The following is a 10,983-nucleotide window of genomic DNA, read 5'->3' on the forward strand; positions in this document are numbered from 1 at the left end:
TTCAGATACAACACATTACAGCGTGATCTGGATGTTTTTTAAAGCACGTCAATGAAAGACTACCTTTATCCAGATGTGAGAACCAGCCTAAACTCACGCTATAGAAGAACTTGTAGTTCTAGACCCAAGAATAGTTAAAGGAGCTTTACACAGCTGAGTCTTTCCAACTTTAGGAAGAGACAGAAAGGAATAAAATAAGAACATTGCTTCCAGTTTAGCATGATTATACTGTATTACAAGTAGAGACTATAATCTCAAATCAAGAATATGCCTGCTATGAGATAAGGTCCTTCAAGCAACAGAACTGAGGAGGAATAGTTGAAGGGAGGAATTAACTTTGAATGGAACTGACTTTAGTATGTGGATGGCAGAGAACTATCATGGTGATCAAACTTTACAAATGTGAGCTTGTATCCAATGGTTATAAGTGTACCATTGGATTTGACTAGCTTTGGCAGAGATCAGTGAAGGACACTACACTACCTATTTCCATTTTGTTAAAAGATCACAACCATCCTACATTGTTGTGCCAGACATCTGGAGGAAAAACAAGCCAATTTCAAGAAGAGACGTGGCGCTGTTCTTTCTTTAATGAATGTAAATGTTTGTTGGATGAATAATACCCTCCCAGAGGTATGTACCTAATGGATCTCAAGGAGCACTGAGCTCTTAGCTGCTGATTTACAAAAAGCTCTGTTGTTCAACAACCAGAAGAACAAGCGCAGGAAATTAATAAAGGCATATTTCCATAAGACAACAATTAATGACTTAATACGGTATCCTGGCTACGAGGTGCATTAATTAAGATTGACAGCACTCAAGGCCTTAAGAGCTGGCACTGCAGTAGATGGACAGGATGGAAACAAGAGGCAGAATAAACAGAGATTTCTAAGTGCTGGTGACATTTGTTCAATCAGCTTAAAAGGAATAATATAAAGCTGGGGTCACTTATAACAGAGGAAGCAAAATAGAAATGTGGTGACTACCATTAAACAAAACCTGAAAAAAGCTACTCAAACCCCAGGCCAGAAAAAGGTATGTGTGATTATGGGGGTGGGGTGGGGGGTCCAGGTTTGTTCTTTTCTTCTGGATTGTTCAAATAACAGAGAAGAATATTCTGACTTGTCAGCATAGGAAATAATGGCAGCTGTTCTGCAGGCTTAAGGAGTGAGCATATTTTTCCTTCTGCAGTTTTGCTAATGACAATATCAGTTAGGTGAAAAACCGCTAAAAAAAGAAACACGAGAAAATTCTAATCCCCCTCTAAAGGATGGTTCATGATTTATTGAGATGTATATAGTATGCCCTTGAAAGACCCCCAAATAGATCAATGGCAGACAGTGTGATGTAGTGTTCAGAGTCCTGGACTAGGACTCAGAGAAACATAGGTTCAAGCCTGCCCATGGCCTTGGCAGCTATTGAGTTATTTTAGCTATTTACTATCTCTCAGCCCAACTTATGTCACAGGACTGGGTGTGATCATAAAATTGCAGCAGAGAATTTAATATATGCTGGCCTGGACTCCTAGAGAAAAGGTAGAATATAAATCTAACCAATGAATAAGCATCCATGTGCAAGTGTCTCTTCCATGGGCCTTTGCAGAACCAAATGTTTTCATTCCATCACAGTCTAGCACACTTTACAGCAATTGTGCATTCTCTACAAATGTGAAGGGCAGTCACAAACATCTAATATGGGTCTTCCAGAATCTTTCCAGGGATTCCATCTCCCATGCCCTCTACTTGAATTCAGAAATATTTGGTGCATGTAACTGCCACTCATGTGAAAGCATGGTGCAGTTAATTAAGCTATTCTTGAGTACCTTTTGTGTGTTCTCTAGAAACTTGATGGGGCAGAACTAGAGAGAACTTGGTTTTTGAACAAATGGCTCCCCCTCTCCCCTTTTTACAAGATAACTCAATCCAAGTTGTTTGGAATGCATGGTAGTAGTAGAAAGCCAGCAACAGGTAACTGGATTTTTACAGCTCAGATCTGGTAGTCTTACTTTTGGGCAGAAGGCTTGAGTTCCAGGCTCAGTCAGGAGACCATTGCTTCAGTCCTCAGGACCTGCAACCAACCCAATTTAGGGGGAAAAAAGAAACTTCCAGCTGCCTCCGCCCCAAACTTCCAAGCCTCTCATTGGAAGATTACAGTGGCTTTATAGAGCTATGGCATAATCAGAGTCACTGCTAGTCTGCAGGCCCCTTAATGCATTGCAGGAAGTTTCAACAGTGTTCTGAATGCATACAGAGCTGAGTTAGGAATGTAGGGACTTTTCTGAAGAACTGTAGAGCTGAAAGAAAACTTGTCTGACTTTTCTGTTTTATTTAAATCATTTCAATCTAATGCTAAACAAGCTGAATACCCACAGTCCATGGCTTGCTTAAATAAGAAAAGAAAGCTTTAGGATAGAGTACAGAATTCCTTCTGACCATGGGCCGCAACTGCTTTTGAGTATGTTATGGGCAGACCCAAGCAAACATTTGCATTTAATAAAAATCAGTGAGAATTCATAGGATGACTCTCCAGTCATATATTTAATAATTTTCCCTTTCTATCTCATTAAACGTGGTGGTGGTGATGGTGATGATGATGGTGGCATTTACAGACTTTTGGAGCTGCATCCAAGACATTCCTGGAAATCAGGATCAGGATATGCACAACTTCCCCTTTCTTTGGTGAAGAGAGTGTCTACATTCAGAAAGGACTGATTGAAAGTGGAGAACTGGTAGCAGGGATGAAGTATCTACCTTATTCACTGATTCTCAATTTCAACTTGCTGCTTCTACTTTTCATTCTCACACAGTTGTTTTGAACACTCCTAACCTCATCCTGGCAGAGAGGAGGAGTTGGGACCCTATTAGCACATGTTATTCAAATTCACTGTTATTATGTTTGTGGAACATTTCCAGAATATGAAAACCTTTTGACAACTTGTGGAGGCCCAGCACCACATCAGGGTCCAGGGCTAACACATAGTGCTCAAATCAAAGCAGGACAGTTGCCATTTCTTTCTATGCCTAAGAGCAATGCTGGGACAGTAGCTTGGTGAGAAATGGAAATGGCAGATACCTAGTGCTGATTGGAGCATTCTTCCTATTTCTCACACTGGATAAAGTCTGCAGAGAAATTTTGAGACACAAGGGTGAAACCAGAAGGCATTTTATTGAGAAGAAATCCTGAAATTTTCCTGTTTCCATATTCAACAGGTTATTAAAATACCATGTTTGATTATATTGCATTCTTCAGAGTGAGGGTCATGTCTTTAAAATTAATCTGTTTTTCTACCTTTGCAACAATAAAAAGTGGAGATGGTAACACTCTAGACACAGAAAGATGTTTTAGAAGTTTTCCCCCACTTCAAGAAGATAATTTATTTACAAGTTACATTTACATGCTACCTCACTGCCAATGCATTTGAGTCAGTGCTCAGGTTTTGAGATCATGGCATACAAGTTCAGAGCAAACAAACCAAAAAAAAAAAAGTGAGAAGGGGAAGCTAGTTCCAGTACTGTGTTGACTTAATTAGATAACTTTGGAAGTAGGGACTCACTACAGAAGAGGTCTGTAGGAGTTAATTTTGATTATGTTTCTCCATTTGCAGAAAGTGATGGGCTTCCCATAAGCGTCCAACTGGTCCATGGAACTAAACCCAGACCTAGAGGGGCTGTTAGTCTGATCCAACAGGATTGCTCCTATGTCCTTAAAATCTAGTCAGATCACTGGGGATGGGTCTTCCCTGTCACACTTTTTTTCTTGAGGCAGCCAGGCAGGAAATTACTAATCCATTCAAGCATGGAAGTTTAGAAGGAGAGTTGTTTATACTGGAAAGGAACATGGGAAAGCTTAAAAAAAATTCATAGTGGTTTAAGTAGATGCATGTTCCATTCAAAACTTATTTTCTCCTTCTTTGCCCCCATCTCCCTCAGGCCATTCCCATGGATATGATCAAAACAGCATCAAAAATATTACCCCAATTGTCTTCCCCCACCTAAAAGGAAATATCTCTTTACCTTGATGTTTCTTACAGAACTTCCTCTATACAATCAGGGCCATATCTGTTCAAGTCCAAACTCAGGGAAAAACTCAGCTGGTAAAAAAAAAAAACTAAAAGGAGTAAAATTATACTAAGGAAGTGAAAACATTTCTACTTTTCCTCAAGAAATGCAAAAATATATTTATCTTTAGCATTTGGAATTGTGACTGTTACAAGTATACATGCTGCTTATAGTACAAGCGAGGTAGTAGTTTCAAAAATGTTTTAAGCTTAGAAGAGTGAACATGGTTAAAAAAAAATTTTAAAAAGCAAGAGTTGTGGACCAATACTGGTTTTCATACTGTAGTGTTGTGATTAAACAATCACAATTAGTCTGGGTCAACTTCATCATTTCAAATACATGAGAGTCTGGGAGGGAGTCTGGGGAGTGCATGAGAATATTAGGGTCAGGATCCACCTTCTGGGTGGGACACAGGAGGTGCGAGGGAGTGAATGGGAGGTCCACCCTGCCGACTGGTGAGAGAGGTCATGCAGGGGGGCAGAGAGTGTGTGGGAGTGTAAGGTTTGGTGGGGGGTGGGTCCTGGTGGCGCCGAGAGCGCGAGCTTGTGTGCCGGGGTGACCCTCCCTCACCTGCGAGTGTTTGGGTGTGAATGAGGATGAGTGGCTGGAAGGAGGGACCCTTGCCCTGGGTTGGGGACCCCAGAGGTTCAGGAGTGGAGGCATCTGGGCCTACAGCCCCCAGGGATTATGCGGTGGGCTACTGTATCGACGGGGTGACGGGTAGGGGATGATATGGCGGGAGATGGACGGTGGGCCATCTTCGGGGAAGACGCCCCCGGTGTGTATTACTGGTGGCATGTTCTGGCCCTCCTGGCTCATTCCCAGAGCCTGGTCAGCAGGTTCGTAGGGGCCCTGGCCTTCGGCTGCTGCTGCTTAATGCCAGGTTGGTTAACAACAAGGCCCCCCTCATATGTGACTTGATCACCGAGGAGGGGGAAGACCTGGCATGCATTACTGAGACCTGGCTGGGGCCTGAGGGCGGGGTGCCCCTCAGAAATGTGCCCAGCTGGGTTCTCAGTGTGGCACCAGCCGAGAGGCCAGGTCAGGGGAGGAGGGGTGGCTGTTGTGATCCGGGAATCTCTAGTGGCCTTCAGGGGCATTGCTCCACATGTTTCTGGCTGTGAGACACTGTTTATTAGGTTGGGTGCCCTTGAACAGTTGGAAGTTCTGCTGTTGTACCAGCCTCCCTGCTGCGTGGCAGCCTCCCTGCCTGAGCTCCTGGAGGCCATCTCAGGGCTGGTGGTGGAGTTCCCCGGGCTCATGGTTCTGGCAGACTTCAACCTACCGTCCCTGGGACAGTCCTCGGAGGCGGCTTGGGAGTTCATGGCTACCATGGCAGCCATGGGCCTGTCTCAAATTGTGTGGAACCCAACCCAGGACAGTGGCCACATGCCGGATTTGGTTTTCTGGTCAGAGCAATGGCAAAGTGATCTGAGGGGAGATCTACAGCTTTCCCTGTTGTCATGGACAGATCACGTCCTGGTGACCCTGAGTTTCTCCTATACCACCCCCCTCTGCAGGGAGGCCGGACCCATGCGATTAGTCCGCCCCCGGCGCCTGATGGACCCGTCAGGGTTTCAGAAGGAGCTGGGGGATATTCCCACAGATCTGCTACACAGTCCAGTGGAGGCCTTGGCTGCTGCCTGGAATAGGGAAGCGGCCGGGGCCTTGGACAGGATCACGCCTATGCGACCTCTCTTGCCACATTGGCCCTGACACTCCGCGTGGTTCACGGAGGAATTGAGGGTGCTGAAGAGGGTTAAGAGACGTCTAGAGTGCCCCTGGAGGAAAACAAAGACCGAATCCGACCGAACACAGGTTAGAGCTGCTATCAAGGCCTACACTGTGGCAATAAGGGCGGTGAAGCGCCTCTACTTCTTCACCCTTATCGCGTCTGCAGAATGCCGCCCGATGGCCCTGTTTAGGATCACTAGGTCCCTTCTTGGTAAGGGGGATGTGGGGGTTCATTTGCAGGGCTGTGCAGAGGAATTTTCAGAGCATCTGCAGGACAAAGTCGCTTGGATTCGTTCCAAGTTAGACTCCGAGCGTGGGGCAGGGTCTGGGGAGACACCGAGGGACTCTTCTTACCCAGTTATCTGGGAACGGTTTGATCCTGTTGCTCCTGAGGAAGTGGACAGGATCCTGGGGACTGTGAAGGCCACCACTTGCCATCTTGACCCATGGCCCTCCTGGCTGGTGAAAGCAGCTCGGGAGGTGACATGTGGTTGGATCCAGGTGATGGTTACTATATCCTTGCAGGAGGGAGTGTTTCCAGCTGCTTTTAAGGAGGCATTGGTGCACCCCCTCCTCAAGAAACCCTCCCTGGATCCTACTGTACTAGACATTTCTGTCCAGTCTCCCTTTTTTGGGGAAGGTGGTTGAGAAAGTGGCGGCATCACAGCTCCAAAGGGTTCTGGAGGAAACGGATTATCTGGATCCCTTCCAGACAGGTTTCAGGCCCGGATATGGAACGGAAACGGCATTGGTTGCACTTATGGTTGATCTCTAGCGGGAGCAGGATGGTGGAAGTGCGACCATCCTTGCTCTCCTTGATCTCTCAGCAGCTTTCGATACCGTCGACCACGGTATCCTGTTGGGACGGCTCAGGGAACTGGGGGTGGGCGGCAGAGTCTTGTGCTGGTTCGCCTCCTTTCTCCGGGGCCGATCCCAATCAATGGTGATAGGGAGCGAGAGGTCCCATCCTCGGTCCTTCCTTTGTGGGGTGCCGCAGGGTTTGGTTCTCTCTCCGCTCCTTTTCAACATCTACATGAAACCGCTGGGCGAGATCATCTGTCATCATGGGGTGAGGTATCATCAGTATGCTGATGATACGCAGCTATACATCTCCATCCTTGGTGAAGTAAGTGATGCCGTGGCCACCCTTTCGCAGTGCCTGGAGGCTGTAAGGGTCTGGATGGGGAACAACAGGCTTCGGCTGAACCCTGGTAAGACAGAGTGGCTGTGGCTCCTCTGTATCCGGGATTTTGTCATCTTTGGTGCTGGATGGGGTGGCACTGCCCCAGACCCAGTGCGTAATCTAGGGGTCCTCCTAGACTCACGGCTCCTGCTTGAAGAGCAGGTGGCAGCCGTGGCAAGGAGGGACTTTGCACAACTTCGGGTTGTGCATCAGTTATGCCCTTTCCTGGATCGGGATGCCCTTCAAACAGTCACTCACGCCCTTGTTATCTCCCAGATAGACTACTGCAATGCGCTCTACATGGGGCTACCCTTGAAGAGTATCCGGAAGCTACAGCTGGTCCAGAATGCAGCCGCGCAGGCTACTGTTGGAGCCCCAAGGAGGGCCCATGTAACGCCTCTGCTCCGCGAGCTGCATTGGGTGCCAGTTTGCTTTATGGTCCAGTTCAAGGTATTGGTTATCACCCTTAAAGCCCTACATGGCATGGGACCAGGTTATCTAAGGGACTGCCTCTCCCCTATGACTTCAACCCATCCCACCCAATCACACAGAGAGGGCATGCTTCGGACCCCCTCAGTGAAAGAACTTCGACTGGCGGGGTCCAGAAGGCGGGCCTTCTCTGCGGTAGCCCCAGCTCTTTGGAACATCCTGCCCCCGGAGGTGCGATTAACCCCCACACTCCTGACCTTCCATAAGGCTTTGAAGACCTGGTTCTGCCACCTGGCCTGGGGTGGGGTGGGAATACCTCAAGCATGGGGATGGCTAGCCCCATAGAAGCCTTCTGCCTTCAGCGTCAGATTTTTCATCCTCTTGGTCTCTCCTTCTTCTTTTTAGTAATGTTTTTAATTAAGGTTTTATGTATTTATATATTTTATGTTTTTAATGTTTGTTGTGAATCGCCCAGAGTTCCCCCATTGGGGAGAGATGGGTGGCTGAAAAAATTAAATAAATAGATTAAATAAATAAATAAATAAAATCCTTTTCCAGTTAACTGCTGTTATAAAGCACACTAAAGGTTTCGGGGGAGAAGAAGAAGGAGAAAGGGAAGAGGAACAGGAAGACGTTCCTATGAAGTGTAGAAGCGGATAAATCACCCCAGCAGTGCCATTACTCAAATAGGCAAGTAACACTTTGTCCTCCTCTTTGGTTTCTTGTCATTTTTCTTCTAATGAAAACTTGGCTACAAAGAGGTGGCTGGAAGGCTGTGGGTGAACTTCCCTCTGCTTGTTCCATTTTGAAGAAGTTCTGCTAGTGCAGTGTTTCTCAACCTTGGCAGCTTTAAGAGGAGTGGACTTCAGCTTCCTGAATTCCCCAGCCAGCATGGCTGGCTGGGGAATTCTGGGAGTTGAGGTCCACTCCTCTTAAAGCTGCCAAGGTTGAGAAACACTGTACTAGTGCATAATTAGATGCAGTTGGTTCATCACCAGCAAAAAACAGATGGTGCTATTTGATAGGGTATGACTGTAGGCAGAATATTAAGCTAGATGGGCCATTGGCCAATCCAGTATGGTAATTTATATGCCCATCAAGTGCTTTCCTTGGGTTTTAAGGAAAAGTTTTGATCTCTTCAGGTCAATACCGAATGTGTGGCTCAGGCAGAAATGAAGCATGGTGACAATCATATTTTTAAAACCTGCACTGATCTGCAGAGATAAAAATTGTACAGGATTATATGGAGCCTCTAAATGTTGGTTGCTTGGTAACATCATGGGTCATCTTCCTGTATATCATCAGTTAGCTGTAAAATTAATGGCTATCCTAGAACTTGATGGGGGAGAGGAGATCTCCTGTTAAAATTGCTTTTTCCCCCTGCTGGGGCTTCAGCTTGCTGGCTTTGTTCCAAGAGGTGTGAAGTGGTTAAAGTCATTAACTTCCCGCAGTTCTAATCTGGCTGTGAATGAGAATGAGCAGTAGGACACCACATGTTTAACTGCATGATCTCCTTGTGTTTATTATTCACACAATCTTTGCAAGCAAGGGAATCCTCTTTTGGGCCTTTGAGACGTCAGAGAATTGGTAAATCTTTGTAGCAGGTGCCTCCAGGCAGAAACATGCCAACACCTTTAAGTGTGCTCCCAGAACTCTTGGGTGGGTTTGTGTATGTTTGCATGCATGCATAGACACGTGCAGCAGAAACACTTGCATTGCTCAGGCATACCATCACTGAAAGATTTTAACCACAAGATTTCATTGCTAAAGACAAATGCATCTGAATCACTCAAAGAGTCTGAGGCTTTCCAGATATCTTGGATAACACCTTCTTGAATCCTAGGTAAATAACACATTGTCCTCCTCCTAGGACATGCTAGCTAGAGAGTTTAGGAATTGGTGCAGTATATCTAGCAAGCACCTGGCTAAGCAAGATTTCTCCACGAGACTAAGTCTAAAAGAATTAACAGACACATAGAGATTAACAGCATCCACATACTATTCAAAAGAGACAAAAGATCAGAAGATCACCTCAGCAGCAATCATCATGTGTGAAACAAATCTCTCTGGGTTAGTCAGAAGTAAAATTTTATTGGAAGCGTTTGCAAAGGCTGGTGGGCTTCATTGCAAATAAGAAGCCACACCCACATACACACTCCGGCCTAATTATACACATTCCCGATCGCAAGTCCTTCCCCTTTTCCCCATTGGCTAAGGTACTCAGGGTGTACACTCTTTCCGGCCGCTCTATGATTTCTTCCTGGTCCCTCCAACCTCATCCATTGCAAGTCTATGGTAATTTGCTCAAGGTTTCAGCTAACTGCATTATACTGATAAAGACTGCTCCAAATTAATTTGTATTTACATTGTCCCACACAAGGAGACAACTTCCTCTCCATCTGCCACTATTTGATAACCATAACACTTAACACTACTTCCTTATCTCTCACACAGCTGCACTCTTAGCATGCTCAAGCTACTATTTGTCAATAATAACATATTTTATCCCTCTCTCACAATCACCAGCAATCATCACCCAGATAAGCAAAGGTTACCATCAGGCACACAATCAAGCAGCAAACATATGCCAGTCAAAGAACTACCAGAGGAGCAAAACAAAAAAAACCCACCCTTACCAGCACTGGCAAGGCAGGCCACAGCACATAAATAGAGAGCAAACCCCAGCCCATTTTAGCACTGAAGATGTTACCTAGCCGGGTAATGAAACGTTTGCAAGAAAAGAACCAAGCTCACAGAACCCCAAGGACCCTATAGTTTTGTTTTGGATAAGTTTCTGCACCTTTGAGAATTGTAGCAGGTGTTATCCAGGGAATAGTGGAAGCTAGGTTTGTAGTAAAACAAGCACATTTACAGCATAATCAAAGTGTTGGTCCAGCTTGTTCAACTTATCTATTCATTCACTAGAAAACTGACTGACAAATTCTAGTACATGTGAAACTAAAGGGAACTTCCACACAAGAACTTCATGCTGGTTTGAAATTAGCTTGGGCCTGTGCAACTGCAGATTGTCAACTAATTTTGAGAGCTGCATTGTGTGTGTGTGGGGGGGGGACTTTTTTTCTAGCTCTGTTGCCTCTGTTGAAACTCTAACAAAGCTGGCATTTTCTTTTGCAACCCTGCTGACCTTCGGAGGTTGTGAGAGAGCTGTTTTTCTATAGGTGGGAATTCTAGACTCATCCCACTTTCTGGCTCCAGGAATTTCTTCCCTTGAGCCAAATGCTATCATTTCTTATTCAGAGGTTTTTTAAGACTGCAGAGGAATAGTGCCAAGATCCTTTGGACATTTACAAATGACCTTTCGTACATGAAGGAGGGGGGCAATGCTAGCAATTAATTTCATTTGTGTGAAGCACCTGTGGGGTCTCAGGGTGTAGGTCACTGGCTGAATAAAGTTCTTGCACTCTCCTCTTGGTAGCTGAAGGGAGCATTGATTAGTTCAGGGTCTTATAATGATGCTCAGCATGTTCTCAATAATTTGAAGCTTGCAGTAGATCCCATGAATGTCAGATTCCTTTGGTTGGAGATGGTGGTTCCAAAATGTCTACTGCTACTTTTTGA

At 45.5% G+C, this 10,983-nt stretch overlaps 1 pseudogene; it reads left to right on the top strand.

Moving 5' to 3' along the window:
• Nucleotides 1-4,654: 4,654 nt before the first annotated feature.
• Nucleotides 4,655-10,983, top strand: LOC148214254 (uncharacterized; annotated as a pseudogene).

Source organism: Python bivittatus, unplaced genomic scaffold (assembly GCF_059951505.1).
Source record: "Python bivittatus isolate LINGU-HERP-01145 unplaced genomic scaffold, Pbiv_v1 ctg000700_np1212, whole genome shotgun sequence".
Taxonomy (NCBI): Eukaryota; Metazoa; Chordata; class Lepidosauria; order Squamata; family Pythonidae; genus Python; species Python bivittatus.